General features: G+C 44.1%; 1 pseudogene across 1 annotated transcript in view; it reads left to right on the top strand.

The window, feature by feature from the left end:
* Positions 1-6,168: 6,168 nt before the first annotated feature.
* Positions 6,169-12,781, top strand: part of LOC310791538 (NLR family CARD domain-containing protein 3-like) — a 47,361-nt pseudogene continuing 40,748 nt past the window's right edge. The window contains exon 1 of the transcript in view: positions 6,169-6,187. The product of the transcript in view is annotated as an NLR family CARD domain-containing protein 3-like (transcript). The remainder of the gene's footprint in view (positions 6,188-12,781) is intronic.

Below are 12,781 nucleotides of genomic sequence, written 5' to 3'. Positions count from 1 at the left end.
TCTTTTTGTGGGGACTATGTCGTCGGTACACTTCTTTATGAAGCATGCCACCGTATCTGCATACTCGCCCAGGTCTCCTGCAGCTTTGAACTCCTCCCACACCACTTGGTCAAAGCAGTCCCTCAGGATGTCGTCTGATTGGTCTGACCAGCAGTGGGCGGTTCGGAATGCTGGGGGTTGTCTTTTTAGTTTTTGTTGGTACCTGGGTACAAGTAGAATGGAGGCGTGGTCCGATTTGCCATTTTTGGCATCAGTGAGACGTCAGACATCTAAACAATAGTTTTGAACAGTAATTTCCTCCATAACAGCAGGAAACCCCCCTCTGCTTCCAACTCCTCCCTCCGTGTGTGTCTTCTTGGCTGCAGCGGCCGTGTCACAAGCTTGTTGCTGCTGCTGCTCTAACCTCGCGTCACCAGGCTCATTGCTTTGCTGCTGCTGTGCCTGTCTGCGCGGCCGCTCTTTGAGGAAGTCTGGATGGACTCGCTCGTTACTTGGAGTTTTGGTTGAGAGCTTTGATGAAGCTTTTGCGATTCTGGTCATATTTATGCTGCGTGTTTCAAAGTGTGTTCCACCCGTAATCTATTATGCAAATTTGCAATCCCGCACCGCCAGCAATCAGCGCGAAAACGAAAGCGTTTTCGCCATCCATTTTACTGTATGAGAACGGCTTCCTCGCGCTTTTCCCTCCAGTTTTGGCTCGCCTCTTTCTACTGTGGAGAGACATGTCGCCACTCAGTGGGTCGGTAAAATAGATTATACACATTCAATACCTCCAATTCTGGTATAGGAGACGTAAAAGGGTTAGATCAACGTCCCACCGTCAAAAAAAAAAAAAACGATTTTTTTTTTTGACGTCTCAACTCGTCATTGGCAGTGAACCGTTGGATTGTGTTTGACGAGTCAACTCGCCATTGGCAGTGAACGTGTTAAAAGAGCACCTCGGAGACGCTCAGTCTCCCTGAGACTGAGCCAGCCGATAGGCTAACTGAAAAAAGTGCCTGGCTGAGCCACGTGTAACGTATAGGGCAAGCCGAATAAGATAAGTTCAGTGTGCAATAAAGACAATTGGCACGTAAGGTATACTTACTCTACGTATTGCTTACTTAGACGTACTCCACTATTTTGCTCCTATCGCATTTAATACTGTTTATCCCATGCTATGTTGTGTTCTTTCTTCTTCTTATTCTGCTTATTTTACTATCGCATTACTACTGTGTATTTTATTTTATGCTATGTGTGTTATGTGAGCGAACCAGTGGCGGACTGCATAATCGGGCACGTCGGGCAAATGCCCGGTGGCCTGGCCTGGCCTGGCCTGCCAAAAAAAAAAAAAAAATTTTTTTTTTTTTTTTTTTTTTTTTTTTTGCAAGCCAGGCCAGGCCACTCACTGAACAGCAGGCCAGGCGCCGCCTACTGGTTTACTAGTGGTTTTATTACTTTATTCAGGTTTAAAGTGGGTGCATCTCATTGTAAAATTGGACTTGGCCCAAATTGGGCTTCAAAAGGCCCAAATTGGGCTTCAAACGGCCCAAATCGGGCTTCAAACAGCCCAAATCTGGCTTTAAACGACCCAAATCTGGCTTCAAACGGCCCAAATTGGGCTTCAAACGGCCCAAATTGAGCTTCAAACGCCCCAAATTTTCCGCCGGCGCCCTACGGACGCCGGCACGCGCGTCGGCCCGTATCGGCCTGGCCTGCTTGGTATCTAATGCCCGGCCTGAATTATGATCCCAGTCCGCCCCTGGAGCGAACTACTGTAACTTGTCCCAATTTCCCCCCGGGGATCATTAAAGTCTTTCTGATTCTGATTCTGATTCTGATTCTGCATAATCACCTGCAGCTCTCTCCTTCTTTTACTGACTTTCTCACTAATCACACGGCTGTTTCCATCCATTCCATTTTCTGATCGGCTACTCGCTTAGCTTAATTAGCTGTTAGCGGTGGGTGCTGTCTCTCCCTCGGTAAGGTGTTTATGTTTAACCTTATAAAGTTGCTGTATATTTGGAGGTGGGAGAAGTCTCCCGCTAGTGTTGATGTCCAGTGTGACTGTGATGGCAGAGTTTGTTTGTTTATTTTCTGCGCGTGTAACGTTAGTTAGACGAGGCGCACACACACACCATCTCAGTGGCCTTGTGGTCTGAGTGTCCGCCCTGAGACTGGGGGGTTGTGAGTTCGATCCCCGGCCGAGTCATACCAAAGACTATAAAAATGGGACCCATTTGCCTCCCTGCTTGGCACTCAGCAATCAAAGGGTTGGAATTGGGGGGTTAGATCAGTGGTTCCCAACCTTTTTTGTGCTGTGTACCCCTTGAGCTGTTTTGCCAGTGTACCCCCTGACAGCGTGTTGATGATTCTCCCAAATTTGTTCCATTAATCTCATTCAACTTTTACTATCCAACACAACTGATTATTAAATTAAAACAATATTAAATTAAAATCATTTTGAATGACTCCCCTTTAATACAAATAGCTATACACTTATTGAGAATGAACAAAATATGATATATACCCTTTATAGAGATAGATATATTCAGACTCACACAGTAACAGTTTCAACTATTTTTATTTAGTCACTTGGCACCTTTAAAAAGACACCTGAGCTAGTTTGTCTTTCATAAGCTTTGACAGTTCTGGGGGCAGCTGTTACCAGGCAAAATATCACACATAAGATAAGTAGATCCAAAAAGCAAAAGTTCAAATCAGTGCACATCACACCAAAATAGCACACAGAAATAGCACACATATTAGATCCAAAAGGCAAAAGTCCAGTGCACATTTCCCAGTTCAGGATATTCCCTTTCAACCTCACAGCAAAACACTGCCAAGAATGAAGACAACTGAATATTAAACTAAAATAATTTGAATGACAAAACTCTTCTGATTCAGTCATTTGGCAGCTTTAATGAGACACCTGAGCTTGTTTGTCTTTCATAAGCTTTGATAGTTCTGGGGGCAGTGTGGCAACAGCTGTTGTTACCAGACTGTTCTCCACATTCAGTCTGTTCCTCTGCTTGTTTTTGATGTGGGTCAGAGCTGAGAAGGTCACCTCACACATATAAGTAGATCCAAAAGGCAAAAAGTTCATTCAGTGCACATTTCCCCCGCTCAGGATATTCCCTTTCAACATCACACCAAAACTCTGTCAATGACTTTTCAGCATGTGCCATCTTCAGCCCACGATCAGAGGACATGTCCACCAGATCTTCCTGCAATCTTGCAGGGAGGCTGCTGCTGCTTTCACTCACAGTGAGAGGGTTCCTCACCCAGTCCACTTTTTCTGACTTTGCTTCAATGTCATCAAAGTACTGGTTGAAATCAGTGTTGAGTTTGGACAGATGTGCTTTCACCATTTTCACCACAGGACGCTTGTGAACATCAGTGGTGGTAAGATGGGCATCAAGCAGTGGGAAACGGCTGACATCTCCACCCTCACATTTCCTCTCCCATAATTTCACCTTATTTATGAATCCATTCACTTTGTCATACATGTTAAGGATATGTGAGTCCTTGCATTGAAGTGATAGGTCGAGGTCAAGTACAAGTTCAAGTTCAAGTTTATTAGTGTCCCAAAGGGCAAATTGAGTTGCAGCAGATAGGCATACAAATAACAACACAGACAAGAACAACACAAGTGCCATGTTAACAAGTTACATGCATGTAGTTAAGAATAAATAAAAATCAAAGTAAAACATCAAGGACCTTGATTGTGACACCCAATGACCGATAATGTGCAAGGTAGCATTAAAGTGCACAGCGATCAATAAAGTGCAGACACGCAGCGACCGGTAAATGAGGTAGCAAAAAGTAAAGTGCACAAATGGCCAGTAAAGTGCACAAAGTAATGGAAAGATAAATCAGTAATAAAAAACAATAAAACAATAAAACAATAGAAACCATAAAATCAATAGAAACAGTAAAACAATACAAACAGCGGCAGAGGCCGATAATAAAACAATAAAAACATAATAAAACACTAAAACATCTTTACCTTCCCTCAGCAGCGTTCAATGCTCGAATAGAGACAGGGACGAAAGAAAACTTGTGCCTATTTTTTGTGGCCCTTGGGGCACACAGTCGACGGCCAGAAGGAAGGAGCCTGTACTCCGAGCTTAGAGGGTGGGCTGCATCTGAACGGATGGACAAAGCCTTCTTAAGTACTTGTCTATTAAAGACATGGTCGAGGCTGTCCAGATGGATGCCGGCTACTTTAGAGGCCACCTTCACGATTTTGCTGGGGGAATTCTTATCCTTGATGCACAAGTTACCATACCAACAGGCAATGGAGAAAGAAATTACTGACTCGATGTAGGCACTATAAAACAGTTTCATCAGAGTCTTGTCGATTTGGAACTTTGCAACTTTGTCATTCAGCTTGGTGAACACATCAGCAAGATATGCCAGACGGGCAACCCACTCGTCATCCTCAAATAACGCCACAAGGGGATGCAGGTGCTCTGTGAGGAAAACAGACACCTCCGCTCGGAGCTCATACAGCCTCAGTAGCGTCTTTCCACGAGACAGCCAGCGGACGTCTGTGTGAAGCAGGAGCTGGTCGTGGTCTGCCCCGCTGTCTTGACAGAGAGTTTGAAACAGCCTGTGGTTCATTGTTGGCCTGGACTGAATGAAATGAATCACCTTCACTGCATCATCCATAACAGCACTTAACTCGGGGCTCATCCTCTTGCTTGCTAGAGCTTCCCGGTGGATAATGCAGTGCATCCATTTTATTTCGGGGTTTACCGTCATCACACGCCCAAGCAGTCCTTTGATTTTCCCCGTCATTGCAGCTGCGCCATCGGTACAGATGTGACTGCAAGATTTCACGGAAAGAACGTTTATTTCGGGGTCACTTAATGGTGAGATTCCCTCTCGTTTCCCAATGGGGTGGTGTGTTTCAATCGACACTGTGTGAATTACAACGAGCGCACCTAGACACAAACACGCACACACACACACACACGCACACGCGCGCGCACACGCGCACGCGCACGCGCACACGCACACGCACACGCACGCACACACACACACTCACACTCACACTCACACTCACACTCACACTCACACTCACACTCACACACACACACACACACAGTAGCCTACTACCCTGGTAAGTTGGTGTCACCCTATTTTCTTCAAACAACATGTCTAATTAAAAACAGTGTATTAACTCTTTGCTCGCCAGAGTATTTTTTTAAGTTGCCACTGATTCGCCAGAATTTGTGATCATATTCACTCATCTTTCAAGACCCACTGAATATTTTGTACTATGAATATGCTTCTGTTTTCACACACACACACACACACACACACACACACACACACACACTAGTGCTGCACGATTAATTGAATCGCAATCGCAATCGCGATGTCAGCACGTGCGATTACATAACTGCAAAAGGGTGCGATTATATATAAAATAAAATAAAAAAGTGTGTGTGTGTAAAGGTAAAGGTAAAGTCCCACACAATGTGTGAAATTGGTTCTCCGCATTCCACCCATTCCCTGGGGGAGCGGTGAGCAGCAGCAGTGCCGCGCTCGGGAATCATTTGGTGATCATATGATTCCCGAGCGCGGCACTGCTTTTATATATAATCGCACCCTTTTGCGGTTATGTAATCGCACGTGCTGACATCGCGATTGCGATTGCGATTCAATTAATCGTGCAGCACTAGTGTGTGTGTGTGTGTGTGTGTGTGTGTGTGTGTGTGTGTGTGTGTGTGTGTGTGTGTGTGTGTGTTGTGTCTAGGTGCGCTCGTTGTAATTCACACAGTGTCGATTGAAAGTGACCCCGAAATAAACGTTCTTTCCGTGAACATTATGACTGACTGACTGACTGACTGACTGACTGACTGAATGACTGACTGACTCACCCTAAAGAGCCGTCTCTTGACCATGCTCTGTGCACGTGGTAAAGATCACAATTAGATGTTTTCACAAAATTGTTCAGCCCTACTAATGAGCTGTGTGTGTGTGTGTGTGTGTGTGTGTGTGTGTGTGTGTGTGTGTGTGTGTGTGTGTGTGTGTGTGTGTGTGTGTGTGCGTGCGTGCGTGCGTGTGTGTTTTTCTCCTCTCAGAAGATGAGTGTTCGTGTGGAGGAAGAAGTTGGAGCAGAGCCTCCTGACAGCTCTCTGTCTGTGCAGGAGTTGGTTCTACTCTTCAGTCATCAACATGGACCCTCAGACACAAAGTAAGACGACTGTTACACTGTAAACTTCATAATAGCCTGAGAACATGAGAACATGGACCCTCAGACACAAAGTAAGATGACTGTTACACTCTAAACTTCATAATAGTCTGAGAACATGAGAACATGGACCCTCAGACACAAAGTAAGATGACTGTTACACTCTAAACTTCATAATAGCCTGAGAACATGAGAACATGGACCCTCAGACACAAAGTAAGACGACTGTTACACTCTAAACTTCATAATAGCCTGAGAACATGAGAACATGGACCCTCAGACACAAAGTAAGATGACTGTTACACTCTAAACTTCATAATAGCTTGAGAACATGAGAACATGGACCCTCAGACACAAAGTAAGACGACTGTTACACTCTAAACTTCATAATAGCCTGAGAACATAAGAACATGCCAAATTATGCATGTGCTCAAAGTAGAACATAATAATAAGCCAAACTATAGATGTGTTCCTATTTGTATCCAAAGTACTTTGAATGAATGATTTTGGAACAGATTAAAGGTTTTGAAAAACATAATCTCATACGAATTCCAATCTGATTTTACAAAATCACATTCCAGAAACACAGATTTTATCATGAAGAAGTGGATAGCGTAAACTATTTTGGAATGCTGTTGCAGGACTTGGAAAAATCATTTGATAAAAAAAAATCTAAATCAAAAAAGCTAAATTCTGTCTACTACAATGAAACACCATTGAGTTTAACCTGTGATGTAGAAATGGTGTTAGGTCCTACTACCTAACAGGGTGAGAGCAGCTTGTTTCAGATTCAGATGACTTTATTTATCCCAGAAGGGCATTCAGTTCTAAAGCGTACCCGGCCCCGACGTTGACTGAGTGGGACTACATGAGTTTGTAGAGTTTGCAGAGACCTGAATGGGAGGGGCCATCTTTCCTCATTTGTTGCCGTGGTTACCACTGATGCAAAACCTGGCGTCCTGGACACTTATCAACAGACCATGTTATCAAAAACTCCAGATGTCAGAAAAACTGACAATGTGCAACGTTGCAAGAAGTTGTGTGTCTTTACACACATTCAGCACCAGTGGCTCCTGCATCACATTACTGGCTTCCTTGGTAAGCTAAGCAGGTCTGGCCTAGGATACTCCTTGGATGGGAGACTGGTGCTGGAAGTGGTGTTGGAGGACCAGTAGGAGGTGCTCTTCCCCGCTGGTCCCAATGGTCTGATGAATACTCTGATCTGATGAATAATCTCCCCAATGCCCCAGGGCAGAGACAGGGACTCTGTCCTGTGAGTGAGCACCGTCCTTCGGATGAGACGTTAAACCGAGGTCCTGACTCTCTGTGGTCATTAAAGATCCCATCGGCACTCTTCACATGAGTAGGGGTGTAACCCCGGTGCCCTGAGGGGTGGAACCCCGGTGCCCTGAGGGGTGTAACCCCGGTGCCCTGAGGGGTGTAACCCCGGTGCCCTGAGGGGTGTAACCCCGGTGCCCTGGGGGGTGTAACCCCGGTGCCCTGAGGGGTGGAACCCCGGTGCCCTGGGGGTGTAACCCCGGTGCCCTGAGGGGTGTAACCCCGGTGCCCTGGGGGTGTAACCCCGGTGCCCTGGCTACATTTCCAAACAGGCCTTTCTTCAATCATGGCCACCTAATCATCCCTCCTTACTTAATTGGCACATTCAGTCCTCAACTCTCCACTGTGATAGGCTGATGTGTGGTGAGCGTTCTGGCGCAAACTGGCTGCTGTGCATCACCTAGGTGGGTGCTACACATCGGTGGTGGATGAGCTGAGTTCCCTCCCCCTCCCTCCCCTGATATGTGAAGCGCTTTGAGTGTCTAGAAAGGCGCTATATACATCCAATCAATTAATTATTATAATTACTAGAGCTAATGATGATATGTATCAAACATTTGTGTTTGCAGAGGTCAGTACCACAGGCAGAGAGCAGAGTCTCCAGTACCCAGCTGTCTGTCTATGAAGACTGACTGGTCTAAAGATGATTTAATGGACTTCAGTAATGAACCTGGAAACCTAGACTGTGAGTCTCAATATTATTATTTTTGTCTAAAATGCATTTCTAAAATTTCCACATTTATTTTGATGAAAATTGGCGGACCCCCTGCAGTACCTCCACGAACATTTCAAATCTACTTTTACATTTTTCAACAGCACCGCCCCCCACCCGCCAGAGAGCAGAGTCTCCAGTACCCAGCTGTCTGTCGATGAAGACTGACAGGTCTAAAGACAGACCTCCAGCTTTCAGTAATGAACCTGGACCTTCAGACACAAGGTAAGAGGACTGGTTATACTGCAATGAGGAAATGTGATTTGATGTCCTACAGTATTGAGGTGAGCCCAAATTAATGCTGAACAAACAATGACTCAAATTAAACAATGAATAATGAAAATTGAAGAAGAGCTAAGTAGGCTACATATATGGGCTATATCTTGTGAACATCGAGCCCACTAACAGGTCTACAGCTCAGCTCCTGCAGCATATTGATGTGGAGAATTTATATGATGTATATAAGCTATACATCTATGTATCTATCGCTCAAAAGGCCACCTCCCTACTGAAGAAAGTATTTTCTATTCATACGGGGGTCACACGTTATTTCTCTATCATCACAATTAACGGTATGTATATTTACATTATGTCATTTAGCTCAGTGATTCCCAACCAGGGGTACGTGTACCCCTAGGGGTACTTCAGCAGCTTGCAGGGGGTACTTGGAAAGATTGGGGATTACAATGTATTTCCAAAATGATAAAAACTGATTACTTTTTCCAATTGAAAACTGTCAGAATTGTATTAACTCATTGAGTGCCAAGGACGAGTATGTTTGTCAATTCGTTTAGTAACGTAGAGTGCCAAGGACGAGTATGTTTGTCAATTGCGTTTTTTGACGGTGGGACGTGGATCAAAGCCAGATCCATCTCCTGTGAAAGTATGGTGGATGTTGAATGTGTAAAAGCTATTTTAGGGACCCATTAGGTGGCGACAGTTCTCTCCAGATTAGAGAAAGGCGAGGAAAAAAGAGAGAAGAAGTCATGGGGAAACGGAAATCGCATCGATATGCATGAAGCATAACGTTAGCTGTGCCTGTGAACAGCAGTCAATCTGCTGCCACAATTGAGCCCCTCCGTCTCCGCTGCGATAGCCCCTCCATATGATTTAGTTGCCGACACCAGCGTCTTTCTGAAAAGTTACATTATTCTCAGCTGGGAGCCGGCGACAGGCTGTGAAAAAGCGGGGTGCAGCGCACTTTTCAGTGCAGAGCAAACGCAGAGCAAACGCACTCGCAGCAGAGCCCCAGAGACACTCCCACGGAGGAGGAGGAGGAGTGGGGTGGGGCACGCAGGGCACTACAGCATACAACCATTGACAGTAAACACAGACCCAGACAGCAGGCTCGATGCACAGAGACAGGCAAACAAGCTAGAATAGGCTATCTGATGCCCACCAGCAGTAAATCAAGACCAGCAAGAAGGTGTAGGGTCTGCACACGCAGGGGCCAGCGCTGCTGGTTGCAGCTAAAAAATATTATTTGGCCAAACAAAATTCCTTTGTTTTCACTGTTTTATTGAAGGAAATTATTTTTGAGGTGTCATTACATCAGAAAATATTAGCTTCAGAGTCAATGATGTGCTTGAAATGCTTCCTTTCACAAAAGGCTGAATATCTCAGATTCTAAATTGAAACTTGTGTTTTTGCTGAAATCAACTTCTCCGGCTGATAACTAAAGAACGGAAAATGATATCAATAAACTTTTTTTTGCAGATGATAGAAGAGAGTCTCATCATTCTTTGTGCATGTTCGGTGTTTACATAGTAATATCACACAATATTCTGTGGGCCTCGAGAAATCACTGAAAACGCTCTGAAACTCTGGCACTGGGAGCGTCCATTCTCCAAAAGTGGCTGGCACTCAATGAGTTAAAGATGAGTCATTAAAATTATTTTAATAATGAGATGTGTTAGAGAGGTCATCTAAAAGTTTAATATAAGTTTAATATAACACATTTAGGAGAATTATCGACACGCATGAGTGAGGGGTATTATTAGCATGGTAAAACAGCTCAAGGGGTACATAACACAAAAAAGGTTGGGAACCACTGATTTAGCTGACACTTTTGTGAAAACGTAGAGTAGCTTCAGTTGTTTAAAATTGGGGGTGTGGTGTTTTTATTATTATAACAATAATTATTTGTATCGATCAATTACTCGAAATTTTAGGGGACTCCAATTGAATTCCATGCAACCCCAAGTTTGGGAAAGCCCGGAGTAGCCCCTCCCTCTCCTCCACCCACGCAAACCACATACGTATTCAGATTGTCACTTGCAGATCAATAAATCTTTAGTGAATTAAACTTTAGGACACAGATGTGTGAATACTCTTTGAGTATAAATTACATCATGCAAGTTCTCATGTGTTTTCCTGCAAAAATGCCTCCATAGTTTCTGTCTAAAACAGTGTAGTGGTAAATACATAGGTGGGTAAACTATCCAAGGTGAGGAGTTTACCCACTATATATATCGAGAGAGTATATATATAGGCTATATGTGCGGTGTGTATATATATATATATATATATATATATATATATATATATGTGTATACATGTACATGCACATGTACATATATATATATATATATATATTACTGTTACTGTACTTACTGTTTCAACAGAAGAAGTCTGGGATTAACGTTAATAATACGACTCACTTCTAGATTTGCTCTCTGGATTATAACGTTATGCTTGGCCGAGTTGAAGAGTGGCACCTGGTAATCCAGATGGCTGGTCAGGGGTAGAGAAATCACTCTGATTGGCTAGTCAGGGGTAGAGAAATCACTCTGATTGGCTGGTCAGAGGTAGAGAAATCACTCTGATTGGCTGGTCAGGGGTAGAGAAATCACTCTGATTGGCTGGTCAGGGGTAGCGAAATCACTCTGATTGGCAGGTCAGGGGTAGCGAAATCACTCTGATTGGCTGGTCAGGGGTACAGAAATCACTCTGATTGGCTGGTCAGGGGTAGCGAAATCACTGATTGGCTGGTCAGGGGTAGATAAATCACTCTGATTGGCTGGTCAGGGGTAGAGAAACACACAAAACGCTCTGCTCATTTTCCAACTTCATCTCATCTGATCATTCCAATACACGGATATTTTTCACGACGTCGTCACGTCTGGTCTTTTATTTATATATATATATATATATATATATATATATATATATATATATATATATATATATATATATATATAAAAAAAGACCAGACAAGACCTGACAACACAACTATATATATATATATACAGTATATATATATATATATATAAAATACCAGACAAGACCTGACAACACCAGTTCCATTTGCAACTTTTCATCTGACATATTCTCCATTAGAAGGAGCTATATTAAGTGAGAGAAATAGTAGGCAAACGCTGCTTTGTTTCATTAATCAGGTCTCACACAGGTGCAAATCATACGTACTTGTTGCAGCACGAACTGGTTGTTCCTGGACCAACATTTCCTCTTAGTATCGGCCGGGAAAACCCCGCCCAGATCTCATTTGATTGGTCACTGCCAAAAAAAGGTTAAGATTAGGGTTTTCTTATCTAACCACGACCATAACCAAACCCTAACCCTAACCACATTGTTGTACTTTCCTAAACCTAATGTTTTATAAAAATGTGTGTGGTTAGGGAAGGGCTTCTAGTCATGAGTCCAGACAGGCAGCTTGAAGGCAAGTGTTCACTGAGCCTTGGCTGAGGAGCTCTTTACCTGAGATGATGAGAGCTTCCTCAGCATCATAGATTTTCAGCCTAGCTACCAGGCCAAGCCCCAGCAGCAGCCTAGCTACCAGGCCAAGCCCCAGCAGCAGCCTAGCTACCAGGCCAAGCCTCAGCAGCAGCCTAGCTACCAGGCCAAGCCCCAGCAGCAGCCTAGCTACCAGCTGAACCACCAGCAGTCTGTGTGCCTGCCTCTCCTGAACCGACTAACCTGTGAAGAGCCCATCCTGATTGTCTTCTCCATAAAGACACAGATACCTTCACAATGTTCATAATGTGTTTCTCTCAGGATGCAGCAGGAGAGAGCAGACTCCTCTGAGCCCAGCTGTGTGTCCATGAAGAGTGACTGGTCTATGTCTCACCCTTATAACTTCAAAGATGGACAGCACTCTACTGATCTGAGGTATTTATTTGAAACTGAAATCACAACAGATACACAGTTATCAGATATAGAATTGGTCCGATCACATCCAGTTGAGTTCATTGTGTGTGTGTGTGTGTGTGTGTGTGTGTGTGTGTGTGTGTGTGTGTGTGTGTGTGTGTGTGTGTGTGTGTGTGTGTGTGTGTGTGTGTGTGTGTGTGTGTGTGACCTTATATGACCTCATACATCATGTCCTCTCAACAGAGTCGAGGAGAGGTCAGAGGTTTCCAGTGGTCAGTCTGCCCAGGAGCATCAAACAGACCTGGACTCCGTATTTACGGTGTGAAAAGAAATAACACATTTTACTTCAGCTACACACAAAAACACCCTGTACTTCACCATCAAGTGAAATCAACCTGTTACAAAAGGGACAGAGGCTACTGTATCACGGCTAGTTATTA

The sequence above is a fragment of the Poromitra crassiceps genome (assembly GCF_964638095.1).
Source record: "Poromitra crassiceps genome assembly, chromosome: 16".
NCBI lineage: Eukaryota > Metazoa > Chordata > Actinopteri > Beryciformes > Melamphaidae > Poromitra > Poromitra crassiceps.
This window is presented reverse-complemented; position numbering and strand designations above follow the sequence as displayed.